The sequence below is a fragment of the Zingiber officinale genome, chromosome 8B (genome assembly GCF_018446385.1).
Source record: "Zingiber officinale cultivar Zhangliang chromosome 8B, Zo_v1.1, whole genome shotgun sequence".
Taxonomy (NCBI): Eukaryota; Viridiplantae; Streptophyta; class Magnoliopsida; order Zingiberales; family Zingiberaceae; genus Zingiber; species Zingiber officinale.
In genome coordinates, this window is record NC_056001.1 from 90,333,435 (window position 1) to 90,339,797 (window position 6,363).

The window sequence follows — 6,363 nt, forward strand, 5'->3', positions numbered from 1 at the left end:
GATGGGACCCACAAAAAGTGAAATGATGGGTCATGACTTTATATGTCTATCCTTGAGTTTTTTTCTGTGAACATATCATTGTTATATATATATATATATATTTTGTTGAATTATTTTAATAAAGGCCTCAAAAAAATATTTTTCTATTAAAATTTAAGAAAAAAATCTATAAAAAAAAATAAACGATCATTTTTTCCCTTTCCAAGATTTTATTTCTTATACAATTCTTTTTCATTAATTTATTTACAGAAATCATAAGACTCTAAAATGTAAAGTATGAATCTTGAACGTCAATTTCCTCCTTTCTTCTCCTTTGAATCTATTCTAATTAAATTAGAAAGATTTATTAATTTTAGTTTCATCAACATTATTATTCATCAATATATAAACTTACAATGTAATTTACCTACTTATCTATATTTTTTCTTATTGCCAATATTCAATATTGATTTTTAATATTGTATTAGAGCCAATATTTTATGATTTTTCTTACAGATTTGAAAGAATTTAAATAAATCATCCCAATTTTAATCATCATAAAATAAATTATATTGATTCTTTCAAGCACAAACTAAGGGTGTATTCAATGTTGGACTTTTAATTACTTTGAATGACTTTTGTGGATTTTAAAAGTCTAGGTGTATTCAATCTAAACTTTTATAAACTCTATAGAAATCTAATGGTATCCAAATTGGATTTTTATAGAGTTTTAAAAAGTCATGTGGTATTCAAACTCGACTTTTTAAAACTATGAAAATCTTTTGGTATCCAAAATTTTAATAGATTTTCATGGATTCTTGCTTTTAGAATTCCTTGGATATAAATTTTAACCAATGAGAGCTCTCCAAAATACTTGGTACAACATTAAATATAAAATAAAAAGTCTTCTCCTCACCCTTGAGATTTCTATAGACTTCAAATCATTTTAATTTTTTACGAATAAGTCATTTCTCTTTCCGCTCCTCGATTTTGATTATTTCTTTGAGTCCCGTTCAGAGCCTACCAATATAATAGTACACAATCCAACTCGACGTATATTCAACAAAGAATCTTCACCACCTTGATCACGTCAGCACTCTACCATAGAGATTACTTTAGGGGTGTATTATCCTCTATTACAAAACTAACTATACATGTTTTTTTTTTACTTTATTATTATTATTTTTGAATTTTATGCTTTTCTCTATTATTAAAGTTTACGTTTTTTTTTTGAAATTTATGTTTTTTTAAATTTAGGTTTTTTTAAAGTTTTTACTTTACGTTTTATGATTTTTTTAACTTTTACGTTTTTTACTTTACGGTTTTTTAGTTTAAGTTTTTTTTAAAAGTTTGTTTTTTTCTTTAATTTTTTTTTAAGTTTACGATTTTTTTTAGTTTACCGTTTTTTTTTAATTCATGTTTTTTTAGTTTACTGTTTTTAAATTTTTCTTTAATTTTTCTTAAAGTTTACAATCTTTAAACTACGCAAGATTCTATACAAGTCAATAAAAATCAATCAACTCCACAAAAGTTTATTATTAAAAAAAAGTCAATGAAAGTCATTCAATCTCTTGATTGAATACACCCCCGGTTTTATTGTTCTTTGACTATTATTTTCACCGTTGTGTTTGTTTCATTGTTAGTGATGCGGTGATGAGGGGGCCCACCCCGCGGAAGGTCACGGCTACAGTGTAGGTCAAAGTCAAGATTGACCCACACCACTATATCCCCGGGCGTTCGGGCAGCCCACTCGCCCGACTGGGATAAAGAAGACCCGATCCAACATCAGTACAGCCCGGGAACACACTAAACATCCGGCGCTCAGAAAAGTAAGTACCATGTATCCACAAAAGGCGCGTCGTGCGGCAACCCCGTTCAGCCTTACATCAATCCTCGAAATCAGCGGAGTGAAATGACGACCGAGCAGACTACATTCAGACACATCGATATTATGGTCGAACAACTTCCTGGCTCAGCCAGGGAGCAGATCCGTCAACCGAGCACTAATCATGTTCGACACATCAGCGTAACAAAGAATAGTGGAATGTCGGCCAAGCGTCTATCCCGCTCGGCCCAAGGGCAAACAATGTTCGGACAAGATGAGGGTCGACCAAGCGACTCTTCCGCTCGGCCCAACAACAAACAAAAGGAATATCTGTCGATATCCTTTTAGGAACCAGTACCACCGATAGACGACATGGTTGCCAGCATGGTCGCGCGGAGGATCGTACGACGGAAGCTTCTACTGTCACGTCAGAGATATGCTCGGCTCGTTAAGGTATTGTGTCAGAGACACTTTCCTAACACATCTTTTTATAGAAATCGTGGAGAAGCTCACACGTCTTGGGAAGCGTGCACATATGTTACAGGAGCTCTATATAAAGGAGGGTCCAAGTTTCAGCGGAGGTATGCGATAATCCATTGTTGCTACTACTGTTCGTTACTTTGCTTTACTTCCACATCACTGGTGACTGACTTGAGTGTCGAAGGGTCAATGCCGGGGACTCCTTCTCTGGCTCGGCACTGACGTAGTTGTGGTTGCAGGGTCACGCAGAGTCAACACACGATCAGCCAAAGCGCCACATCCCCAGCTTCCACCGCCTCTACTATTGACAGGATCAATTAGCTTTGTTGCTGGTTTTGTGTGTTTTATTTTTACACTTGAAATTTGTAATAAAAACATGTTTCTAAAAAAAATATCATTCTTGGAGTTAGAAAAGAAACAAAAGAAAAAGAGTGAAATAGATTATTAAAACTCATAAAGGTGTACTTTGTAAGTTTTTTAAAGCTAGTTTTTTAATTGAAGATTTAGTTGATGAATTGCAAGAACAAAGTCAAGAAAAACTAAATGATCATACAACAAATGAGCAGCAATCAAGTAATCAAGAAGAATTAAATAGTCATGCAATCAATGAGCGGGAAGAATTGAAAGAATGATGATAATGATTTAAATGTAAATAACTTGGCAATTTTATGTATCGAAAATGAGGGGTTAGAAAATTTTGATTTTGAAGACCTTATTAATGATTTTATTTTTCAAAATGCTAAAATATATAGATTTTTTAAAATGACTATTTCATACTTATTTTTTTTATTTGTAGGTATTACACTTTTTTGAAAAACTTAGAAAACATATTTTGTATGATGTTGTAATTTTTGAAGAATCTTGAGAAATAAATTTTGTATGAAATTTGCCATATTTTACATGAAGTATATTGATTTTTAAGTTTTTCTATTAAATTATATGTTAGTAAATTTTTTTCCTATAAAGGTCACTTTACTCATTTTTGCCCAGGACCTCTAAAAGTCAAGTCAGCCCTACTCTTATCTAATATTATTATACCAATTTTGTTATAATAATTTTAATCAAAATTATTTTTATAATATTTGATCAATTTCAACTAAATTAGATCACTTTAATTAAATTAAAATAGTTTTAGCTAATATTGAGTAGTTTTGATCGATATTAAAATATTTTTTCTTCAGTATGTTTGAGCAATTTTAATCAAACTTGCTATAATAAGGCTGAAATAAGGATATTTTAAAAATATGAGATGTACTTGATTTTTTTAAAAAAAAAAAAAAACTCTTTTGATGACAAATAATTGAACTCTTTCAACAACTAGACAAAGATACTAACATAAAGAATATTATTAGAATCAAACACAAACCATTCACTTAATTATACCTCAAGCTCAAAATGAAAATAACGACAATGAGTAGAAAATATATGATATCCGTGCTCCAAGTGGACTATAATAAATCTTGAGTGATATCCCTTTTGAACAAACTCTCTTAAAATGAATTATGATACCATCCATAAAAATAACAATTAGGAAAAACTAAGCAGAATTTTAAACAAATCTTGATCAGCAAGAACAAGTTGCCAAGAAAATTATTAGAAAGTTATCATGCACCGCTGATGTAAGCATCCAGATTCGCAATATTTCTTCTTAATTCCTCTTAACACAATTTGACTCAATTTGAACATCGAAACTATAATTCACAATAAACTATGTGTCATCAAATGGTTCTAATTTAGTCCCCTTAAAGAAGACCAAAGCCAATAACTAAAACTGTAATTCACAATATAACTTTAGGAAGGAACAACTCATCCCCAAGCTCCTTCAATCGTTGAATCCAATATAACTTCACAACCTAGCAAAACTTAAATAGTTGTGGTTGAACCTAAAAAAAAACGACTAGGACAAGTAAGAGAAATAATAATATCAACAATGATAAAAATAATAATAAGGTCATAATCAAAATGTACAAGGGATGCTCGACCTCTAGCTTGATGGGAGTGTGATCAAGATTTGTGCGACTAGGAGAGTACTTTTGCTATTAAATGGGACAAATGATGCATTGATGTTCTAGGAAGATCATCAATGAGCGTATAATTGTCATCAAAAAGATGGGCGTACGTGAAGGAGAAATAGCTCAATAAATCATATGAGAGAGGAGGCACGATTGTGGATCTTGATAGTAGCTGAGGCCACACGTGTGATAGAGGAAGGTGAAGGAGCTCTAACAATGGCGATTTCATGGGATCCAAAAAGAGAACTCAAAAGAAGAGGGGATAAGGGTTGGCACAAGTAGGCTCCCAAAGTCATAGATACTCAATAGCATTCACATGAGGCTCACGAAGGTTGTGATATGCTACCATAGCAAATGGCAATCAAGGGCTAGCTCCTAATATCGTATGGGAGGTAAAGAGGGAGAGTCATACTCTTGTCTCAATTAGCAGTAAATATAAAATCATCATCTTAATGGCTCTTCTAAGGTAATTCTCCATTATTTAGAAGGATGTAAATCACGAATAACTTCATCCAACAATAATAGTGCATATAAGAAGGGATTGAGACAATTTTAGTAGAACATTCCTCACCCAATGGGAATCCTTCCTAGAAATATTGATAATAACACTCTTACATAAATCAACTGTGTCAATTTGTGAGGATATCTTAATCATATTTAAATGAGTTGAGATTGAGAGAGAAAAACACAAGAGAGGAGAGAGGAGAGAGGAGAGAGGAGAGAAAGGCGTTCGTGCACAAAATGGAAGGTGAGTTTTAATAGGTAACTAAGTTCTTGAAATACTTGTTTAACCCAAAAAATAATATAGCTATTGAACTAAACCACTACTAACTCAACTACAGAGACTCCAATTTAACACCAAATCAAACTCAATTCAAGTTCAAATTAAACCTAACATAATACTCACTAACTTGATTGCAATCTTAAAAATTATACCGTTTAAGTTCAAATTTAATTAGTCTCAAAATTTAAACCCTTACTAACTTCTAATACATCACAAATATTTTCAATTTAAGATATTTTATTCAATTTTTAAAAATATAACATCCAGTTAAAAAAATAGCACAAGACTTGAGCTCCTAACAATTAGAGGAGCTTGAATCTACATATGAGTTTTTTTTAAGGATTTTAGCCCGCCAAACAATTTTGATTAAAACAACTTTGAATGTACCCTTACAAAATTTTTCTTAAATTATTTAAAGAGAGTGTAGCTAAATCTATTAAGCATTTTATAAACTTAATAATTTATACTTTCAAAATTAAGAAATCATGATGTGCTACCTAAAGTAGTAATAAATATTTTCCTAGAAATTATTAATTGATGATGCACATAACTATTTTGCCATGCCATAACATATATTTGATTAAATTATAACTGAAAAAATAAATGAACGCCGCAAACTATAATTAGAATTTCTTTGGAATATTTTATGATGTGGCAAGATATTGTGGCAAATGAGAACTAATTATAAGATTTGAAAAAGTGATAAGGGATCGGTTTGAATCTCAATTGCGGTATGCTGGAGGGTGTTTATGGATTTAACAATGTTGATCGTTTGGATGCGCATTCAATACTTTTTGATTTATCTAGTAATCAATAAAAAAGTTCAGTAGATCGGATCAATTACCCTAGAATTAATCGATTCAAAACTTAGATACATAGTATCAATTAAAAAAAATTATAATAAAATTGTAGATGTATTGGTTAATTGGATTCTCCGTTCCGTTTCAAATAGATCCAAGAGGTCGTCGTTATCAATTAATATTGAACAAAAAAATTAGCCTTTCACCACGATACCTCCAACACATATGTTATTCAATCAAAAATATAATCACCAAATATTTATTTAATAAAAAAAATATAATATGTCGGACAAGGTATGGGTTTATTGCTCGGGATGATAAATACCTGAGTTTTTCTTAATTTGTTTTAAAATAAATTAATTTTCACCGAAATAAATCCTACCAATCCATTTTTATTATAAAAGAAAAATATATATCATAAGAATATATAAAAAATATATATACATTGATGATTCAGGATTTTAAATTAGAGATGTCATTTTA